The 23,245-nt window shown below is 51.5% G+C and overlaps 1 long non-coding RNA gene across 1 annotated transcript; it reads right to left on the bottom strand.

The window, feature by feature from the left end:
* Positions 1–1,236: 1,236 nt before the first annotated feature.
* LOC141575794 (uncharacterized) lies at positions 1,237–16,861 on the bottom strand. The gene is made up of 8 exons (XR_012503629.1): positions 16,631–16,861; positions 10,117–13,473; positions 9,736–9,930; positions 9,196–9,323; positions 8,318–9,033; positions 5,834–5,934; positions 3,710–3,833; positions 1,237–1,447 (listed from the first exon to the last, which is right to left on the bottom strand). It is a non-coding gene; the product is annotated as an uncharacterized LOC141575794 (long non-coding RNA).
* Between the last annotated feature and the right edge of the window lie 6,384 nt (positions 16,862–23,245).

Below are 23,245 nucleotides of genomic sequence, written 5' to 3'. Positions count from 1 at the left end.
CAGGGCTGGTGGAACTGGACCCAGTCCTGGACCTTCTGCCGGAGCAGGCTCTGGGTTAGGGTTGGGGTTGGGGTTGGTGTCCAAGGTTAGTGTTAGTGTTGGGGTTGGGGTCGCGATCAGGTTTAGGGATTTGGGGTTAGGGTTAGGATTTCAGGTGAGGGTTGAGAGGTTAGGAGGAGGGGTAGGGGTAGTTTTAGGGTTAGGGTTTTATGGTTAGGCTTATTGCTAAGGTTACGGTTTGGGAGGATGAGTAGGAGTTAGGGTTAAGGGTAGGGGTAGGGATAAGGTTAGGTTTAGGGTTAGGTTTAGGGGTTAGGGGTCAGGACCAGAGCCAGAGTTTAGGGATAGGTTTGGGGTTAGGGGTTGGGGTTGGGGTTAGGGCTAGGGTTAGGGTTAAGGGAGAAGGAGGAGAAGGGTTAGGGGTTAGAGGGGAGGAGGAGCAGGAGGAGGATAAGGTTAGGGTTAGGGGTCGGGTCAAGTTAAGGTTTGGTATAGGATTAGGGTTTGGGTTCTCGTTCGGGTTTGGGGCTCTGGTTCAGGCTAGGGTTAGGGTTAGGGGCTGGGTTAGGGTTAGGACTTGGGGTAGGGGTTAGGGTTCGGTGTTAGGGGTTAGTGTTAGGACTAGGGCTAGGGCTAGGGCTGGGCTGTACGTGGGGGAGGGGGAGCCAGACGAGGATGAGATGTCAGTTGGAAGATCCCAGTCCCTGCAGATGACAGCAGCCACAGGGTTGGAGGAGAAGGACACTACCCACAGGAAGGAAGGAAGACCCCAGTCCTGGAGGCTCCCTGGTGTGAGAGGGGGCTGCCATCAGTGGTCCCATCACCGGGAGGGAGAGAGAACCACTGGGAGTCGCGTGCTCTGCTGACTCAACTCCCCGGGAGCAGAGGGGACCTTACTTTCACTGTCTCACCCTTTCAGTTGCATGTATGGACCGGCCAGCAGCTAGGTGCCTCACCAGGACAGCACAGCCTCTGCCGGTATTGGCAGGAAGGGCCTGTCTGGGAAGAGTGGTAGCAGGACAGTGCATGGCCCCAGGTCCCGCAGTCCAGTCTGGAGGAGGAGGGGCAGGACGAAAGCCAGGGACCCAGTGCAGCTAGAGAGACAGCCTGTGTGTGGAGGAGTAGGCTGGGGCTGTGCAGAGTGGAGGGACATGATGGGGAAAGAAATCCCCTAGCCACTGATCTAAATTCTACAAAAATCAAGTTCACACCTATGTTCATCTTACAAGCATTGAATAGTTTTATTCATAAATCTGACCTTGGAGAGGACTGGAGATCATTTGGTCCTGCAAACAAGCACATCAAATGCAACAGGAGATTCACAAAGGAGCATCACGAGGAGGCAGCCTGGGCCTCGGGGATGAGGGTCCCTGCAGCTCTTCGTCTTCCATGGAGACTCCGCTCCTCTGTCTGCAGAGCTCTTCTGCCAGCACAGCCCAGGACAGTCCTGGGGAGACCGAAGGGAGCTGTGACTCTCTGGGGGCTTATTTTATCTCTCTTTTTCTAAGGAACTCAAATGAATTCCCAGAAAGATAAGGTCAAGAAGATTTACACCTAGAAAAATGAAACTACTGAAAGGCAAAGAGAGAGCCTTGAAAGCAGCAAGACAGAAGGGACTCATCACGTAAGACGCACCCGCAATGATATTAACAGCTGGTTTTTCATCAGAGACCAGAGGCCAGAAGGCAAGAGGATGACATAGTCAAAGTGCTAAAAAGCAGTCAACCAAGAATTCTATATGCAGCGAACTGTCCTTCAAAAAAGAAAGAGGAGCAAAATGGCAGAGTGAGGAAATCCAGATGTTTATGCCTCGAGGAAATCATGACTAAACTAGCAAAACTATCACAATAAACTTTTTTTGAGTTCTGGAAACTAACCCAAAGCATTCAGCAACCAAGGAAGTACTTAAGAAAAGCTGCCTGAAACTCTAAGAAAAGAGGGTTTACCTCCCTGGGTCCGAGTCCCTGCCCCCCAGCATGGCAGAGGCTCTGAGGATGACCACCCACAGCCTTGCACCGGGACAAGGACAAGAAAGGGCAGACTGGACCCAGGCACAAAGAATGGTTGCTGATCATCTTGCCTGCCTGTGCCTTCCTGGGGACCAGCTCAAAGGGCTCGCCCTCTTCTCACCTAAGTGGTGTCTCCCAGGGCTGAGGTGGCTCCTGGGAGCACTTCTGAGACATTCACATGGAAGTGTATTAGTCGCTGCTGCCCGGGGCAGTGTGACTTCAGTGTCCGCAGCAGTTTCTTAAATGTGCCACTAAAAGCATAGAAACTAAAGAAAATACTGAACTTAATAAAAATTAAGAACTTCTGAACTTTAAAGGACACAACCTGCTCTCATTTCCTGTCACCCCCACATCGGCCCCTTGGGATACACTGGGCAGGTGCTGAGACCCACGTCTTAGGGCTCATGGCACTGAAATGCTGAGATTTGAAGTGACTTTCCTGGACTCACAATGCTGATGACAGATGGATGCAGGACAGGGATGTAGTTGGCTCCCTGGGGACAGAGGTCCCTGAGCTTCCCCTAGATGGTGGCCTGGACACCTGAACCAAGGGCTTCCCTCCCCTCATTCTCTAAATTCTCTAGCTCCATGGCTGCCTCAAGGGTAGGAGGTGTCTGACCAACAGGAGGGCAGACGCCCGACCCAGCCTCCACCGTCCGTGTTAATCCCCGACCCCAAGGCTGTCAAGCGTCCCTGAAAGAATGTCCCTCGAAGGATGAGGGCATCGCATCTGGGTCCCTCCCCTCCCAGAACCTTCACACAGCAGCCACCTCAAGCTGAGCCTCCTGCTGGTCTGCCTGGGGGTTGGCTCGGCTCCCGCATGGCTCAGGGCCCCGGCTTCTCCAGGCCCACTACCCACACGGCACCTCTCTATCGCATTGGCATGGCCCCCGATGACCAGCCCCAGGTGCACCGTTAGTGCTGGTGAATGAGGACGGTGGCCGGCTGGGCTGTGCTTTGGAGGTTTTGTGGGTGAAGCTGGCGCGCCCCACTGTCTGCTGACTATGGATGTGAGCCACTGTCTGAGGAGCTTGGCTACACGGAGACAGGGCCATGGTGCACCGTCCCGGCTCACCTGCCCCATCAAAATCCAGGCCCCACCAAGCCCTCGTCCATCCCGAGAACCTGCGGTGGCACAAGAGAGAGTCCCCTGTCCTCCTGGAGGGACACCCCCCACAGCCACAGCCACAGCCCGGAGACCCCACCCCAGGACTGTCCCTGAGGATGACGCAGGCCCTCCCAGCCTCTGTCAGCAAACGTTCATTCCACTGAGCCGATGGCAGTGTCTCTCCCACTCCCAGATGCCCACTGCTCTCCCAGGCCGCACCCAGACCAGCAGCCAGTGATCCTGTCCACAGCAACCCCCTGAACCACCTCTGCGAAACCTCAGTTTCCTTCTTTTCTGTAAATCTCCAGATTTAGACTGACAACTTTGTGGTTTGCATGTGGACATCTACATTCAGGGCAGTTTAGCCCCAAATCCCCCCTTTTTTTAATTCCTGTTGCTGGAGTGATTTCAATATTCCCCTGGTCTGATGCCAGGAGCGTGCGTCTGTTCTCTCGGTGTCCGTTCTCTGGAAGAGAGAGTAGGAGGCTGGCTTAAATGTTTCGTGGCAACCAGAGGAAGCCCCCAGAGCCTGAAGTTTACTTTGTGTAAAACTTTGCCTTTTTTTTTACATTTCTTTCTAATTGAAACTTACTGGGTGTACTGCACACGGCACAGATCTTAGGTGCAGGACTTCACGGCTTCTTGTCAGTAGAAACACATCTGCTTCCAACACCCCGGTTAAATACACAGGACGTCTCGGGGCCCCTGGCAGCCTCCTGCAGGAGGAGAGAGAGAGATTAATAAGGTTACAGGAATGACCTCAGTTGCTCCATGTAGATTCCAGGCAGGCTGGTTTGCACACAGTTGGCTCAAAACGAGTGTGGCCGCGACCTCGGAAAACAGTGGAGTGAGCGGGGAGAATCCAAGCCCTCTGGGGTTTTTTCGCTGCGGCCGTCTGGGGCCGGGGTAAAGGGGCTGGGAAACGCTGCTCAGAGGCATCTGGGCTTTTATGGAGGGAGAAGCTACTGCTACCCGGAGAGTTGCGTCCGTCCTGGTTCACGGAGCCCTACTTCTGTTTAAGGTGCTTTTCTACACTTGCCTGTGTTCCATAAATATGTTTTAAAAATAAAACCCCCAGGAGATCCCTTTTGCTTCACGTGGAAGCCTCCAACGTTGAGTGCAGCACACGCACCTAAAACTGAGGCTGAGTGTATATACGGTTCAGAGAGAAAACAACCAGCTCAGAATCGGTGACTTGGCAGCGGAGGGGCAAGGCGCCCGTTCCTCTTCCTCAACCCGATGTGCAGACACTGTACGAGCTCCATCCCCTCAGAATCTCAGGCTGACACCCCCAGGTCACCGCCATCACTGGTATCAGACCAGAACCTTCCACCCAGACACAGGTGCTGGAATCAGTGGGAGGCACAGAGACGCAGGGAGGTGGGCTCCCTGGGGTGGGTGTGCCGGGACCCAGCGGGGTGACTCAGACCCTGGAAGTGACCTTGGGCCCTGACGTCCCCAGGGCTCAGATCCTCAGGGCAACTGGGCCTGTTTGCTGCTCTTTGCCAAATGTGCCTATACACGTCCCACAGGGGCGAGGCAACCCGGGCACTTGGCTGGGCAGCGTTCCAGTGATTGGCCCCCTAAAGAGTGGAAGTGATGCAGAGGATGAGGGAAGGTCTGGGACTCGAGGACCAAAAGCCCAGGGCCCTCCCCCTCGGGCCCTGTGAGGAGCGGGAGGTCTGCTGACACAGGTGGGAGTGTGGACCCAGTCCCTCCAGCCCACATTGCACACGACCCGTCATGAGACCTGTGCGGTGCAAATGGCCAGAGACCTGCCACGTTCCCCTTGCCCTTAACGACCACCTCTCTCTCTCTAACACCGGGGCCAAACTTGCCTGGGCCTTTAAAGTTAAAAATATCCCGAAGCTGTGGCAAGAGAATCATAAATTTTATAGCTTTACTACAGCCCAACACGAAAATCTTATAGAGGACACTGCTTTTCAGGGTGTAATAAAGCCAGATATTTTGTATGTTATTTAATTCTAATATCAGAACACAAAGAAGCACAAACATAACTTGGAATCATGGCCTTTTAACTCATCCCCAATAAGCACTGCTCTGAACTGCCTTCATGGGTTTTTTGCACGTGCTGTATTCAATGTTTACACAGGTGTGAGAAACGTATAGAAACTCAGGTTGAGAAATGCTGCCATGAGGTCACCCAGGCCCTCCACGGAGCTCCACAGATGCTGAGGGGCCCCCGGGGACTGGGGACTCCCAGCTGAGTTTGGATCTGGCAGTGTCCCCTACTTAACGCCCGGGCGGCCACGTGTCCACAGGGAGGCGGCCGCTCGGGGCCAGGGGAGCCGTCCTGCTTGCAGGAGAGGGAGCTCCCCCCACCTCCCCCGGGGCCTCTGTCCTCCTCACCCTCTTCCCAGGGGGCCTGAGCTGGGGGGGTACCGGGGCCACTCCCAGCGTCTCACCCCAGCTAGTAATTGACTGGGGAGGTTGCCTGCTGGCCCTGGTGGGTTGGAAGGTCCGGGCTGGGTCCTGCAGAGGGAGAGGCTGAACCGCCCCAGCGGCGCTCTGCACAGAGAGCACAGTGTGAACGGCACGTGCAGGAGCCACGCTGCACGTGGAGGCCCAGCAGATGCCGCCACCCCACCCCCCATATGCAGGAGCTGCCAGACCATGCAGCCTGGCAGCCTCAGGGGCTTCTCTGGCTCGGGGACCCCTTCCCTGGCGAGAGGCACTCAGGCCATCCTCCACTTGCCTGCGTGCGTTATTACCATCCTCTTGTCTCCATGTCTTGTTTTCTTTTTTGGACATGCAACGGTGGGTACTTCCATGCTCTGCTCTGCTGGTTTGGTTTCCCTGAAGCACCAAAAAAAAAAAAAAAAAAAAAAAACTTAGGGCTGCGAGTGGGAATGGACCCACTTACGCACCTTCTGCTCTTCTTCCTGCCCTCCCCACACTCACATTTCCTGTTCTGGTTCTTCCTCATCCCCTTTTCCTTCATCCCTTCTCATGAATCCAGGACAAGAGAATTTCCTGACAGCTGGAGGGAAGAGAAGACTCTGAGCGTGTCCCGAGCTGCCCAGGGCAGGACGGCACGCACTGATGGGGGTGGGGGTACAGGGCTGAGTCACACTTCATGGGGAGCTGGGGGGCCCCTCTGGCAGGGTGGGCACACATTTCTAACTCCCAGCGCCGCCTCCTGCCTGGGGACCACTCGGGGTTGCTCAACAGGATTCAGTGCTGCCGTTGGGGTGGGGGTGGGAGTGGGTCAGGAACCAGGGCGATGCTAAGAGAGTGGGGGAGGGGGCCTGCGGAGAGATCATACAGATTTGAGGGAAGGGGACCAGGACTTCAAGTGCCTGGGTGAGACCAGGTCCTCCAGGATGACAATCATAAAAGGAGGGACGAGGGGAGATGGGGAAGTGCTTTTAAAAAGGAGCTTATGAATCAGAGAAAGAAGACAGAGAAGTAAATCACACGCAGATTGTCGCTCTCGCTCTCGGAGTTTTCAAAACCCACCAAGTGGCCCTCCGCACGGACTGTGACAGAAATGGGGTTGGGATGGCCTTGGGAAACGAAACAGGAAGCTCAGGGTCGAGGTGAGGACTCAGGGTCCCGCTGCTCCTGGCAGGTTAAAGCCTGGGCTTTGGACCTTCTCAGCCCCCACTTCCGCAGTCACCCCCTAGGGCCTCGCCTGCATCACCTCTGCAATGAGGGGGTGGGTCTCGGATCTCCGACATCACTTTTCAGCCCTTCAATTCTATAACTGGGGCCAGGAATGGCCATCTCGTGCCTCCAAGAGGGCAGCCATGGTCCCCATGAGTCACTGTGCATGAATTCCTTTCTGTCTCTCCGCCTCCCTTCACTACTTACTTCCCTGTCTGTTTTCTCTCTTCAGTAAAAGCCCGCTTTCTACCTCCCTGTCAACTCCCATCCGTCCCTGTTCTCCAATATGGGCCACGGAAGGAGTAACGATGGGTGTGCCGCCGCCTCCTCCAGGGCATCACTCCACCGCCCCGTCCCATCCCGGGAAGTCCCACCTGTGGTCGCACTGGGCTCTGGGGGAGACAGTGACAACCAACTGCACGTAGCAAGTGACAGTCCTATCCCTGGGGGTGATCTTAGGATCTTTAGGCATTGCCAGGTTTACAGGAAGAACACAGATTTTCTGAGGATGAACCCAAGCTCAGAGGGACAGTAACTTGTCCCAATGTCCCTAGTCTCCAAATGGTGCAGCAGGGACTCCCCAGCAGGCGTGGCCACATGCACACTCAGTTCCTGCCAGGGTGTGTTCTGAGCCTTGGAAGGACCGGGGAGGGGACTTGGGCTTCCCTGCGATAAAGTGACAGCTTGGGCGTGATTGGGGTGTGGGGGAGCAGAGGCAGCACCTTCTGGCTGGAGCCGAGTGTTCTGACACGAGCAGTGACGCCCTGGCCCTGCTGCCGGGAGGCTCTGTCCTGGGGCTGCTCCGTCTGCTGAGGGCAAGTGTGTGAGGCCAGCCTGTCCCCTAGGATCCCTGCCGGCCATGCGGGGCTCACGGGGCAGCTGGACGCGGCCTCTCTCAGATGGAAGCACGTGCAGGCTGTATTGCTGGTCCGAGGATTTGGGATTTGAGGAAGGATCGGAGGCGAGAACTGTGCCTCCGGATGTGCCCCTACCCCATCCCCCCTCCAGAAGGACCTCGGAGCACGTGCACAAAGCTGGGAGGTTGTCGTCTCTAACTCGCCCAACCCTGGGAGCGCCCTTATTCAGAAGTAGCCATGAGGACAGGACGCCGAGGTGCTGTCCCTAGACCCGCAGGGGCAGCGGGGGAGGGGCTACTTCTCACCCGGCACCTGGATCCCACACAGAGACCTGTGTCTCCAGGTTCAAGTGATGCATCCACAGGTCAACCCCCACACCCGGCCCAGTAACGCTGCTGCTTTCTTCCCAAGAGATGCCAACCACGCAGAAGCAAAGCCTTGCCTCTGGCAGTGGCACCAGCAGGAGAGGGCAGTTCTTAAGGAAAGAGAGCCTAAAACAGCAAAAACACACTGGCAGCCCACGCACAGACGGTCCCTCTGTGACAGCAGTAATATACGCAGGGCGCAGAGCAAGCCTGCGTACAGATTTCGTCGCCTTCTTCTTCTTCTTTTATGAAATTTCATATCCCTGTTCCCTGGTCTCCAAAGCAGCCTGTGTAGCCCTGCTGCCCCCGGACCCCTCTCCCCTAGGTCCCTACCCGGGGGTCGTTCCCCACCTGGAGAGTCTTCATCCTCGATGGTCACATGTGCTCTCCACAAGCTGTTCTTTAGAAACACGAACACGAGCCATCACATTAGGAGAGGGAGGGGCTCACGCGGTGTCACCCGGCTCTTTGCTCTGGGATCCCAGCCATCCCCGGGCTCCGTGGAACCAGAGCCCTTCACCGTGACATTGACCACAGTCGCAGACCTTCACGTGAGAGAGAGGGACCCGCTCAAGCCCTCACCTGCCCGTTTCCGCCGGGGCATCCGAGCTCAAGCCTCTGATTGTCTTCGCCTGTACTTGCAACTGAGATGCACGTGCTTCAGCTTAAGCAGCTCTGAGGATCAGATCCTGGAGCAGACACAGTGCTGCTGCCCAAGAGAATGTTTTGGGAGGACAGGAATGTGCTCTGTTGACTGGGCCCCTGAAATGCGGGCCGGTGTGATGCGGGCCTGCATGTGTCATTGGATCTCCTTTAGTGAATTTAAATAGGAGCAGGCACCTCTGACTCGTGGCTCCCACTGGCCAGTGCGAGACTAGAGATGAGAAGATGAGGAAGACATAAGGGCCCCTCCTCTGGTTGCCCCGCGCTGCGAGCAGTTCGATGGTGCGATCTGACGATGCGTTTGCATGTTCTTTCTGGGCTCAGCCCCTCTGCTGGGGCCCCGGGGACGTTGCGATAGTTAGGCCAGCACGCAGGTCCTAGCGGCTTCCTGGCATGAGGCCCACCTGTAAGCAGAGGCGATGAGCACGGCCCTGCACACCTGTGCTGGACGTGCTCAGAGCAGCGGGGTCGGGGCCGGGGAGGGAGGGGCACTTTGGGAGCCCACCCTCCTCACCCCTGATGTCTCCGGCCCCGCTGGGTATTCTGAACTGTCCCTGTAGACTCACCTCCGGGCCCATCCCAGCTGGATCTTGGATCGGGCCCGCTCTGCCCACGAAAGCCAGCACTTCTTTTTTCCCTCAGTAAGTGAGTGGGTCCAGAATACGCCCCACTTCTCCCTTCTTTCTGATGCCACCTGCGGTTACAAAGAAATCGCAGTGAGGACCAGACCCCGATGGGTCCCCTTTGCACAGGTCTTCAGGTCTCTTGCTGACTTCATCAAACCAGACGGGAAGCTGTGGTCAGGCCGAGGGCCCCAGAGCTCAGCTTGGTGGGCGATGCTCAAGTCCTTCACTCAAGGAGGATTCCTGCTGCCCTGCAAAAGGCCCTCCAATGCGCAGGCTGTGGGGGACGCTGGCCTTTGCAAACGCCCTCTTGGGTCAGGGCTCAGTCGGCAGAGACTCCCGCGACAGTCCCCCACCCCGACCACGGCAATGGTGTACGGTCATCCCCGGGGACTCGGCCAGCTTTTCACCCACGCATTTGACTGAAAAGGAAAAGAAGCCAAGAAAGCAGCGTTTCTACCCCAGAAGGAGAGGCGAGCTCACCTTGGTACTGGATGGGACCTCTTCTGACCACGTTTTCCAACATGTCCCTGGGGGATCTCGAGGGGGGTGTCTCGGAGAAGCCTCAGGAATTGCTCAGGGAGCGGTGCCTGGCGCGGACGCGGGGGCGGGAGGGTGCGGGCGGGGCTGCTGAGCAAGCAGGGCCCGAGGTGCTGCGGGGCCGTCCTCCTCGTCCTCCTTGGGGACGTGCAGGAAGGGGAAGGAGAGAAATGCAAAAACGGCCATAAGAAACAGAGCCCTTGGCTTCGTCCCTAAAGGCGCCCTAAGGCACCGTGAACGGGTCAGCCTTCACGCACTGTCAACCGCGGGCAGGGAGCCGGCGGCAAGGTCCCCACCGCCCCTCCCGCCCGTCCTGAAGCTCACCTGGCTGCTGCCGCCTCCCTGCCCTCTTCCAAGACCATTTCAGTCTCCAGGACACAGCGGTGCCGCGGCGGCGTGGGAAGTCACGCTGCATGGAAAACAAGAGTTTTCTCCATAGAAGTGATGTGACTGCAGGCAGCGCGGTCTCCTGTGCACGCTCGAGCATCCTGCGTCATGGGGATATTCCAGCCCAGCACATACGAGGTCACCGAACAGGTGTCATTTAGAAAAATGACGATGATTGGCTCTATGTTCCTCTCACCTCCAGCCTTCCCTCTCTCTGTCACGTGTGTGCACTCGCTGAGAGCGGTGGCCGTCCTTGCTCAGGTGGCCGTCCCTGGGTGGGACAGCCCGCGATGGAGAGGACATGGGGCTGAGGATCAGTGCTCTCCCCTTGCAGCCGCACAAGAGAGTTGGAGCCAGGAGGGCGGGCACCAGACACGTTTAGTTCTTAGTCGTCACAGTCCTCAGGGTGAGCAGCTCAAGGATGTTAGGACTCCTGGGGCTCCCGGTGGTTATGCTGCCAAATACACTGACCTTAACCTGCGCGGGGCAAGCTGCCCAGGAGTGGTGCCCCTGAACCGGCAGAAGGGGACCCCGTTGTCCTGGTTGCTGCTGCCTTGGGTGCTCAGAACCTGAGCGCTGACCAGGAGCACGTGGACTCTGTGTGTGTTTTTCACGCTAATGACAGTGGTCCAGGTGTGCGTAAAATGCACCCATCATGGCTGCTGGGGAGGCCGCCATGCCGAGAACCGTGGCCTCTGGGATGGCGTGCTTGCTGCACAGGGTCCAGAGCATCCGTCCTCTGTCGCTTGGCCCCAGATCCCTCTTCCTCATTGGGAGAAGAACCTTTCCCCCATCCTGCGTCTGCACTGAAGCTCCTCCTCCTGCCCACGTGTGTGGTCCCATGGCACCTGGCCTGTCCCCCTAGGGTAACGTGTAGTCCGCTGCTCCGGGAGCGACCCACCGGCCACCGGGGACCAGCACACACTGCCAACACTGGTCACGCCCTGTCGCCTCTCCTTTCTGTGCGTGAAGCTCGCTCCAACCCATGATGTGTGTGTGGGTCGTCCGTGGAGGCGCCAAGCCCAGGGGCAGCTGATGCGGGGCTGACGTCTGCGGGCTGCTTCTTTAGCGGTTGGTATTGTGAGGTTCTTTGCGGTCCTGCCCGCGCCAGGAGCCCACTCTGGGCACTGGTCCTGGGCCTCCCTGCCCCATGGCTCCTTTGGTCCAGGTGACCCTGAGGCCACTTTCTAGTGATGACAATGTCTGGGATCCCTGTGGCCTCGGGCACTTCTGAGCACCTGCAGCGACGCTGGTGACTGTGGTCGCTCCACTGATGAGTGACAGGTGCCTGATGGTCCGAACCACAGCAGTGGGGCCACACGCCCCAGTGTTCCCACTTTGCCTCTCTCACTCAGCAGCTTGAGACTGGGACACATGTGTATCTGCACCCCGATTTCTCCACCTGAGGAGGGGGGATGTCGGGCAAACCTGCAGGGGTGGGCGTGGCGGGGGCTGAGTGAATCAATGTGGGTGAAGAGTGCGGTGGGCATGGCCGTGCCCACTCCATCCTGCGGGAGAAAGTCAGCCCTGGCCCTTGTGCTGTGTGAGCGGGTCGTGCCTACTGGGGAAGCTCATACACTGCTCACGTATTCACAATTATCCCATTTAAACTGACACACAGAAAGCCGCCCATACTCATGCTCCTGTCCCCACCGCCTCCAAGAGAGAATGCAGCTGTTGCCAGGGACCGCAGGACACCGCAGGACACTGCATGACACCGCCAGAGGCCTTCGCCCGCCCAGAATGAAGGTTGATTTCACCGCACCCCCGCCCCTCTTTCCCACCAGGGAGCTGTCCTCAGGATGGCTCTCCAGACCTACAGAAGCCAGCAGAATAGCTTCGCCTTCCTCATCCTCTAGCTTTTTCCTTCTTAGCAGTTGAGTGCTTCCAGAATATGTGCTGTTTTCACTGCTTTTGGGGCTGCCCTGGATGGCAGAAACCTTAGGCTGAGCTCACTCTATCCCTGGCACAAGGAAACGTCAATCACCTCTGGTCCCTCAGTGTGGCAAGGAGGCGGGGGGTCAGGGTCTCTCTTTGGAAGGGCAGCATCCTTGGGCTCCTCTGGGGAACAACCCTCAGCTCTTCAGCTCCTTTATCTTGGACAAATAACTTCCCCCACAGCCAGTTGGGTCTGATGTTAATCTTTCTGAGAGGTCACAGAGCTTGAGGACACACCAGCTTTCGTGCAGGGGTCCTCTTGGAGTAAACTGAGGCAGTGGGGGTGTCTCCACATTTCAAGCACACGGCTTTCTTTCTCAGGGAAGGCCAGCACACAGGACATCTGCTTGCTTCTTTGAAGTAATCAGCTGTGGTGGCTGCCTGGAGGGAGATCCTGGGCTGTCCTGAACAGCACCATTCTCCTTTGTCTCTGAGTCTGACTACAGTAGGTGCCTCATGGAAGTGGAACCACACGGCACACGTCCTTTGGAGACTGGCTAATTTCACTGAGCACAATGTCCTCAAGGTTCATCCGTGTTGTACCCTGTATCAGAATCCCCTTCCTTTTTAAGGCTGAATAATATCTCATGGTATAAGTAAACCAAATTTTGCTTATGCATTCATCTGTCAATGGACACTTGGGTGGTTTCCGCCTTGTAGGTTTTGAAAATTGTGCTGCTGTGAACATGGGCATACAAATATGTCTTCAAGACCCTACTTTAGGGTAGATACCCGGAAGTGGAATTGTTGGGTCATACATTAATTCTATTTTTAGTTTTTTGAGAGGTTGGCCATACTGTTTTCTGCTAATGGCTGTACCATTTTACATCCTCCCCTGCGACAGTGCATAAGGATTCTAATTTCTCCACTACCTGGCCAACACTTGTTATTCTGTTTTATGTTTTTGAATAGAAGCCATCCTAATATATGTGAGGATGGTACCTCCCTCAGGATCAGCGATGTTGAGCTCATTTTATTTTATGCGCTTATTGGCCACTTGTGTATCTTCTTTGGAGCGATGTCTAGTCAAGCCTTTTGCCCATTTTTCAGTCAGACTGCAGTTGAGTTGTAAAAGTTTATATATTCTGGATAGCAACCCCTTTTCAGACCTATGATTTGGAATATATATTTTTTTCCACTCGTGGGTTTGTCCATCACTGGGCTGAGGTGGAAGAAATGACCAGCCTTGTCTCCAGCTACCCCAACAAGCCCCCTTCGCTGGGACACTAACCAGGAGCAGGGCTGAGAATTGTAAGGAGCTGGGGTGGCGGAGGGGGGCAGGGGGTGGCGGCGGTGGTGCTGGTGGGCACAGTCCCCCTTCCTCGAGGTCCGAAAGTTACACGCAGTTTGAATTTCCTAAAAAAATAAAACAAAACAAAATACACATCAGAAAAAAAAGAAAACAAAAATGGTGAAATCAACTTAAATCACAAATTTTTCAACAATATATCCAAAATGCTGGAACGTGTACATGTGGCCCATGGCCTATGGCCACATTTGTAGGGCTCAAGGGTCACACAGAGCTGGTGGCTACCATATTGGACAGGGGGCAAAGCTGCATGTGATTGCCGGGCAGAGGGTTGGGTCTCAGTAATGGTTTAGTTATCAGTGTCCAGATTCTAGCCACCCTTTTTAAGAACCTGAGAAAATTTAAAAAAATAAAAACGATTTGAGGCCTCCCCCCTTGGCTTGCGGACGGCTGCCTTCCCTCTGTGTCTTCACATGACCTTTTCCTCTGGGCTCTTTGTATGTTCTAACCTCCTCTTCTCCTAAGGACATCGGTCACATTGAATTTAGGGCTCACCTGTTGGCCCTGTTTGAGTCAAATCACCTGTTTAAGGTCTTATCTCCAAGTACAGTGTCCTTCTGAGGTTACGGGGGTAACAGGTCAACATATGAATTTGATGGGGAGACACAATTCTCCTCATAACAGAAGTTAAAGTGCTCTAATTTTTCATGGTCTTGTGAGGAGCGGGTAGTCCAGACATCCTCGTGATGAAGAGACAGAGATGTTTACTAAACTACATAGTCATTGGATCAGATGCGTCTTTGTCTCCTGGTGGAGATTTCAGACGTTTGAACATGGGCAGGGAGCTCAGGTCAGAGCAGGGAAGAGTGAAGCCCATTCACGTACTTCAGCTTACCCCAGCTTGCGGGGTAGCTGTCAGATAGCCTTGAAGTACTGTTTTTTATTATTGCATTAGTCAAATGTTGTTACATTGCAATAGTCGCTCAAGAACTAAAGGCTGGCTGGGTTTCTCATATTTGAAGACAAAAGGCCAAAAATATATGGGGGAAGCGTTTAACAACAGCATACCCTCATGTTTCGCTGGGGATTCAGCAACATGGGTCTTTAAAACACGTACAATTTATGCACTGCCGTTGTGGCCTCCTATGTTGAATCTTATAAGTATTTAAAAGGAGCTTCATGACTTTTAGGACACCTTCATTTTTACATTTTAATGCACAGTGACATAAGACGGCTATTTGAGATTTCTACTTTCTAGTCATTGAGTGTCAATAAAATCAAGGCGAAGAATATCGCGCAGGACGGGAATGACACGTGGCCAAATCTCATCTCACCTCCCGCGGGTCCGACCTGATTCCTTAGGGAATGTGTTGTGTGTCCTTCAAACTGGACCCACATATTCTGAAGAGTTTAGTGGAAGTGGGAATTTATATCACGTATTAACAAAGGGTAAATATTAATTAGCAAGGCTGAAGGTTTTCATCTTAAAAAAGTATGAGTCTATATTAGTGAGAATTTTACCTACCATCATGTGGTTTACGGATGAAGCACAGAATATTTCCAAATGTATATGAAGTAATATTGACTAAATTGCAACAAATTAAGCAATGCAAGTGCCATTCATTTTGAAATTGTGGCTCAATGTTAAATAAAAATGTTCGTGATACTTTACTTCAATAAAAACATGTTTGTGGTACTTCCCTGTGTTTTGTAGAAAATTCTCATTTTTTCCAACATTAAATACACATCTAATTGGATTCAAGAGGTGAGGCCTGATGCGATCAGAGTGAGAAGAGATCCTTCAATGTAAAAAGCCCCTTGGAGAAGAAGTGGTATATATGCACAATGGAATACTACTCAGCCACAGAAAAGGATGAAATAATGCCATTGGCAGCAACAGGGATGGACCCAGAGGTGATCAGACTAAGTGAAGTAAGTCAGACAGAGAAAGAGAAATATCTTATGATATCACATATATGAAATCTAATAAAAATAGACAAATGAACTTATTTACAAAACAGAGACTCCCAGACATAGAAAGCAAACGTATAGTTACCAAAGGAGACAGGGGGGGTACGGACAAATTCAGAATTTGGGACTAGCAGAGACAAACTACTATATATAAAATATACAAGGTCCTAATGTACAGCACAGGGAACTACATTCAATAGCTTGTAACAAACTATAATGGAAAAAGGACATGAAAAAGAATGTATGTGTAACTGAATTACCTGCTGTACCCCAGAAATTAACACATTGTAAATCAACTGAACTTCAACAGAAAAAAAATGAGCATGAAATATTGACACACAAAGATAGGTATCTAATGTTATATTTATATTGTACGTCTATATTTACATATAATGTACTAAATATATATATATATATACATGAAACAATGAAGTAGAATCTCTAGATTTAATTTTATGACATAAACCTCTCCTTGAGGTCAAAGGAACATCAAGAAACAATGAACACTTGCCAACAGCAATACATTGTGAGATTGGCAAACACTTAAAAAAACTTCTAGGGGGGAGGGTGTAGCTCAGTGGCAGAGTGTGTGCCTAGCCTGCACAAGGTCCTGGGTTCAGTCCCCAGTACCTCCATTAAAAGAAAGGAGAAAAAAAAAACATCTAATTACCCCCCAAAAAAACTTTTTTAAAAGAAACTTCTAAAAGTGTGAATTTAAAAATATTCAACAATGTTTAAAAATGTAACAATTTGGAATTTTTATTTCTTAAATTACATTATCAAAATACTATGTACATAATTTAAAAGACTAAAAACAAGTCAGTTTGGATTATTGGTAAAACAAACCAGACGTTATCCACAGTGAATTTTACGTGATGACACCATCAATAGTTTCAATATGCACAAAGTTAACTAGATAAAATAGCAAGCAAAATCTGAAAGCTTGGCGCCCCTGCTGTCCGATGCTCCTGTCCCCGGTGCCGACCTCACAGCCCACCCACTGCCTGGGTCGTCCTCCCTGGCTCCGTGCAGCTGAGATCTGTCAGCGCCTCAGCCCCAGCCTCCCATCAGCCTGCCACCAGGTGCCACAGAATTGTGGACAGTCCCCCACAGACCCCACGAGTCCTGGACCCGATTCTCTGAGGGTTCCACCCTCCACTTCCATCACCGGAGTCCGCCTCCCTGTGGTTACGCAGCTGCCTGGCTGGACCCCTCCGCTGGGGACTGGGCCCTCCCAGTGTCTGCCTGGGGCCATACGTGGATTCACTGCAGGGACGTAACTGCCGGGCCTACCCCATCATTGCTCCAAGACGTCAGCTCCTTGCCCTCTTGTTATTTCCCCCCAAACCATGGCTGTCTTCTTCCTGGGCTCAGCGTCCAGCCATCCCTGCCGCCCCGCAAGACGCTCAGCAGCACCGTTGCTGGGAGCGAGGCAAACAAACGCGTCCCTCCTTCCGCAGATACAGAACGTTGTCCTTGCGCCCCCTAGTGGAGGTCCTGTGCACGCGCCCATTCACGTGGTCGTTAGGGTTCCCGTCTTCCCTGCAAATTAAAAGCACACGATTAATGAACAGCCTATGTTGTTTTCACTCGTTCATTGAAAACCACATGACCTCCTTTGAGCCCGGAGAGGAGCCTGTTTGGCTTTCAAAACTCCACGAAAACTCCAAGCCCAGCTCAACGGTTGCCTCCTATGTAAACTTGTCCTGATAGGGCTATAAATTATTTCCACCATCATTTGCTTTTCCGTGAGAAACTGAACACCCACCTCGCAGGGCATCGGCCACAATTTTTAGTTAGAGATGTGTGGTTTTCAATTTTTCTTAATTCGATAATACGTGAGGGCTGGGCTCTGTCTTTACAATGACCAAAGAATGCAGCAAAAGGTAACCCACCCGAGGACTCCTTTATAGATTACTTCCTCTGTTTTAATTAAATCGAAGTCTGATTAAGTTAGAGAGGTGGGAACAGGGAGGGGAGCGACCGGGCCAATACAAGGTCTTTTCTGTGTCCATTTCCCACCAGACCCGAGCCACTGGTGGAGGCCAGTGGAGGACAGAGGAGTCAAAGGCAGAAGAGGTGAGTCCACTTTCTTTATTTTGATTTTACTTGTCAGCTGTCTAGAAACGGCAGTTGTGACTTAGGAGGGTAAGAGGAACTTAGTAATTAATGAATTCCACAAATGTTGTCTGAGTGTTGACTCAATGTGTAAGAATCATTCTGAGGGAACACCCTCCAACTCCGGGAAGAGTACTCAGTCCCAAGGCTGCAGAGAGGGTGTACTTCCTATTTTCATAGATGGAACTTTTGCTTGGGTAACTCCAGGAAATGGTGAACGGACAGATTGTCCACCGCTTTTAACACAGATGCGGCCACGTAACACATGCAGGCGGGAAGCTCCCTGTAAGCACGGACCTTTCTTGAAGCTCCGCTCAAGGCTCCATGAGGATTTGCAACTCCCTTTCCAACTTCAAGTCCCCAAAGATGGAGAATGTGTGCTTTCGTATCTGGCCTCTCATGGCCGTGTTCTGGGGGTGATAGCAGTCAGGACACAGTCACTCTGTGCATGTCAAGGTTGTCACTTGTCAGAAGGACTAGTCATTGAACTCTTGCAAAATCACTCTCACTTTCCATGTGCACCTCCCCCCGGCCGTGAACGGGGCTGACGGCATGGACGACACCAGCAGACGTCCATCCGTCGGGACTGTATCAGAAAACCAGTGTGTCTACAGTGTAAACGTATGATCTGCCTCAAAGTGCATCATTTCATGCATGACCCGTCAGGACTGCAAAGGGAACTGTTTGATTTGTTTACAAACGTGGAAAACAAAAGCATGGAGTCACGCCCCACATAACCTCTGCACTTGGAGTAGCAAAATGCAGAACCAGAAAAAAACGTGGTTTCACACTGCTAATTCACAGTCTTAATTTTTGAGAGCGCTGGGGACTTGAGGGCAGCGGAGCCAGTGCCCTGAGCTGGACCGAGGGCTGACGGAGAACATCAGACAGGAATCTCTGAGCCCACAGGATCCAGAGAGCCGGCACCCAGGGCCGCCCGGGCAGAGGGAGGAGGGCCTCCGTCAGCACGTGGGGCTCAGGCACAGGGGAGGGCGTCCCGGGCGCCGACAAGGGGGCCTTGTGTGCCCTCCTCTGCTGGGGACACCAGCACGTGCCGGTTACCTTCGTGGGTTCTCTGCCAGCCTTGAAAACTGTCTTCAGAATGTCCTCGTGATACTCTGTCACTGTTTCTTCTCCTCCACTAGATGGTGGTGTACATCCACCGAAGACAACCATTTCTGACCCCTGAGGGTCCTGCTGCGGAGGAGACAGAGAGGTGATGGGGTCCATCTTCCTCATTTTCCAGACAAGGAGTGGGGACCGGAGTGTGTAGCATGGCTACTGGACGTAACTATGCAGTAGTTGTAACTGGACACACACTCACTGTGTGCAGGCTCTCTTCTCGAATTAACTCCTTAAACCCCCGTGAGACCCTGTGGTGTAATTTCCCGCCCTACATCCCAGGAAATTGAGTCTCAGAGAGATGATGTGACCTGCCCAGAATCGCACAGCACAGAAGTGGACAGGCTGGGATTTGACAAAGTGTTTATCCAAGTCCAGATGCCAGAGACATTGTGCTGTCCTGTTGCCCAAGTTAGTTGCTATCTATTAGGCTCCTGCTATGTGCTGGGCACTGTGTGGGGCTTGGGAAATACAGAGATGAAGAAGACAGATGCATTCTATGGACAGCTTGTCCCGTGTCATCCCCCCAGGGTGCCTTGAGGGCAGTGCCCTCGTGTCCACAGCGCCCAGCACGGAGCCTGGCACAAAGTACGAGCTTGTTAATGTTGGGTGAATAAATGAGTAAATTGCTGCAGCTTCTAGAAGAAGCACTTAAAGATGATTGCAGCTAAGACATCTTGCTCCTGGGAGTGAAAACAAAATTATATTTGACCATCCTTTTTCCACAAATGATGCCGGGTCAATTTTCCATAGGGAACTCTTTAACCTGACCTCAAAAGTCATTTCCAGAAATCAGTCCCAGATTTATTGTGGATCTGATTATGCAAGGTAGAGCAATAAACTTTTGGAATAAAACAAAGGAGACTGTTTTCATGACGTTGAAGGTAGGCAAAGCTTACATAACTAGGATATAATGGTGTCAACCACAAAGCGGGAAAAATCAACTATTTTAAAATGAAGACCTTCCGTGCATCGATAGCACCATTAATAAACAATTAACACCATGAAGAGAAAGAAAAGGCAGAAATGGAGTGGGAAAGGGCTTCCCAGGAGCTGAGAGATACCAATCATATGTATTGAAAGCATGTGTAACTTGCAGTTCATGTTAATGTGAGCTGGCCTTGAGATGAGTGAAGGCCGTGGGACCCAAGGCCACGATCAGAGCATGTTTGTAGTATGCAGTACATAATGGCTGTATGTACGCGTCAATTATAGAAGATTTTAACAATGAAAATAGTAGTACTCATGCACTAGTTATATTCTGTAAGCCTCATGAACGAAGAAACTGACACTGCGCTTGTACTGGCAGCAAATTGATAAAAGCAGGACGGCTACACCATGGGGCGTGCGCACCACCTTGTGGAAACGGAATAAAGGGCTGTAAACTCCATGTTCGCTCTGGGTGAAGTCTGCTTTGTGCTCTGGCAGCTCCTCGTGCGTTTTTTTGGTTGGACTGCTCACCTCCTAGAATCCCACTCCAGACGCCCTCGGCTGACAGTTAATGAACGCTTCCATTGTATCCTCCAATTCGTATGCTTTCAGAAGGTTATAAAAAGCCTCCAGTTTCAGGAGAGACCAGTACTTGGATCTCTGCAGGGGGATGAAAGAACACATCCTTATGCGGATCCTCAGTCCCTGATGATTTTTTTTAATTTTTTGGTCATAGATGATTTTCATCATTTTGATTCTGAATTAATCTTGTTTTCCACACTAATGGCTTATATTTCTCCAAACAGGTGGTTCTCTCAATGTATCATCCAGGAATCAGGACAAGAGCTGGTGGACGGGCTGAGGGCCTGCTTGGAAGATCAGCGTCTGGCAGAGATATGGTCCCCCCTCCCCCGGGACATATGGCAATGAGTGAAGACACTGTGGGTTCTCACAACAGGGAGGCAGGTGCTGTTGGCATCTGGTCTAGAGCGAAGAGGTTCAGGGATGCTGTTAAACGTCTTGCCCCGACCACCACCAAGCGTCATCTGGCTCAAAGTTTTCATACTGTTATTGTCAAGAAGCCTTGGACTAGACTGAGGACTAAAGCAGGGCCCTAAAAGCTACCATGTTGAAAAATGAACCTTAAGTTGTCAGATAGTGGCCACTCTGTTCCAAGCTATGGCTTATTTATTTCTGTGTGTTTCTGACTTGCTTTTCAGCTGCCCTGAAGCTCTGGGGTGATGGAAATTTACCTTGGCCCCATTCTGTTACCGTGTATCGAGATGGAGTGGGCGACGGCCAGCTGCAGTCCCTGATCGACCAGGAGCTGGAAGAGATGAAGTCCTACTTAGAAAGTGTTTGCGGAGAGAAAAAGTAGGTTTATCAACTGTGAGGTGCAGATTTTATCTGCTCTACATTTTAGTCTCCAGGAAAAACAAATCTGTAACAACTGAAATGGTACAAATTAAAGCACTTAATAGAGAGGCCGTCAGTGGATGGGCAGGGAGAAAACAGACCCTTCCCGCTTGTGTTTGATGCCCAAGACAGAGGAGGAAGAATTGGAGCCTTGCGGTAGCAGCTTGTTGCCCCGCATGGAACCCAATGAATCTTTTTCTTTCTCTGATCTCCCTCCAAGCCTTGATGTAGGAGGGCGTGTTAGCCTGGATATTCACTAACGTCCGTGAACACAGCCTGTCAATGGTTTGTACTTAATCGAGCTCCTTTATCCTAGAGTTCGGTACATCTCAGGGCTGGGAAGTCTGCTCAGCTCCCCTCTGGCCTCATCTGCCTGCCAGTGAGGCGTGGTGCCCAGCATAGACAGTGCATGTAGTCCTGACCTGGGGAGGAAGGGACCCTTCTCCTAGGATCAGGGTGGCTTGAAGAGAATCCTCCTTCTCTGCCTGAATCAGGCTTGTGGAGCTGACACCGTAAAACTGGGGTGTTTGGAGAGCTGCCACCTGCAGACGGTTTTTTAATGGATCCCGCGTGTGGTGTTTGCTCTGCGTTATCTCAGGAGCATTCAGAATGTCAGTCAGTGACACTGATCATAATTTTTTAAGCGTCAGGCTAACTTTCATCGTGGTGGAGAAGCGAATAAACACAAGATTTTTTACCGAGTATCAAGGAAGACTTCAAAACCCACAACCAGGGACAGTATACTGACTTAGAGGTGACCAGGGCGGAATGATAAGCCACCTTTATTTTAAAGATAGCTTTTTACTCAAATAATAACTTTTTTTTTAAGGTTTGCATGATTTGGAGGAGAAAGGAAGAACTGACCTAAAGAAGGTTAACAAATGATCAGTATATTAGGTGATAACTTTTTCTGTCTTCATTTGATTTCTCAGAATTTTAAAATAGACGTATCGATCACTGTAAGTTTCCCCAGTTGTTAGGGAGAACGCTAGAACTTCTGGTTAACCTTAGGCTTGTCGAGTGGATTACGCAAATGAGAAAGTTATGTAGAACCACAGCAAGAAATGAAACAGGACATTCATACCGACAGATAGGGAGAAAAGAACCAAATTTAAAGAAATGAACCAAATTTTAAAAAATGAACCATTGGTCTAGTGAAGACAGGAAAGAATTACAGGAAAAAAGCCGATGAAGAGGATGATACACATAAAGGATAAAATGATCATGTAAGTATTGAACTTTTATGTACACATTGGTTAATCTTAACCCCTTGTAGGACGTAGTGAGTTTGAATAGATTCCAGTGGCAAGGATGGGAAGTACCCAGCCCTGCATCTCTGAATCACGTTCCCTACAGACCTGTCTAATGTGCTAATTTGATGTTTCTGCCTCTAGGCTTCAGTGCACGTGCTCTGACGTTTAAATCCCTTGAGCGTTCTTACTCGTGTCCGTGACTTCACTGTCCTTGGTAGATCTGCTTTAGCAAATCGTTGCTCAGCGGTTAGCCAGGCTTCTTAATAGAACAGAAACTGGAGAACGGGTTTCTGTAAATTGATGTTCCTTCAGAGACTAGGCTGGCTACACTATTTTTCTTCTAAAATAAGCTGATCCCAACGTGTGCTATAATTCCAGGTATGATTTCTTTATTGTGAGTCAGTCTGCAAAAGAAGGCACCGTCACTCCCACTCATTACAATGTCATCCATGACACGCTTTACTTGAGCCCAGACGCAGTACAGAATCTAACTTACAAACTGCCACATGTATTACAATTTGTCGGTAAGGCTTTTTTCTCTCATCTGGGTATTGCGCATCTGTGAATCCCGTCCTCCCAATTCATCCCCACCCTTGCCTCCTTTGGTAACCGTAAGTTTGTTTTCAATGTCTGTGAGTCTGTTTCTGCTTTGTCAATAAGTTCATTTGTGCTATTTTTTAGATTCCACATATAAGTGACATCATGTATTTGCTTTTCTCTGTCTGACTTCACTTAATATGATGTACCCTGGGTCCATCCATGTTGCTGCAAATGGCATTATTTCATTCTTTACGGCTGAGTAGTATTCCATTGTGTGTGTGCACACATGTGTAGGTTGTATATGGGTGTATGTTAGGTTGCTTCCATGTCTTGTCTACTGTAAATAGTGCTACAGTGAACAGCGGGGTGCATTTATCTTTTCGAACTACAGCTTTCGCCTTTTCTGGATCCATGCCCAGGGGTGGGATTGCTGGATCACATGGTAACCCTATTTCTAGTTTTTTAAGGAACCTCCATACTGTTTTCCATAGTGGTTTTGCAGTAAGTCTTTTTTGATACTGGTTTTCCT

Source organism: Camelus bactrianus, chromosome 32, assembly GCF_048773025.1.
Source record: "Camelus bactrianus isolate YW-2024 breed Bactrian camel chromosome 32, ASM4877302v1, whole genome shotgun sequence".
Taxonomy (NCBI): domain Eukaryota; kingdom Metazoa; phylum Chordata; class Mammalia; order Artiodactyla; family Camelidae; genus Camelus; species Camelus bactrianus.
Note: the sequence above shows the minus strand (reverse complement) of the source record. Positions and strands in the feature narration are given on the sequence as shown.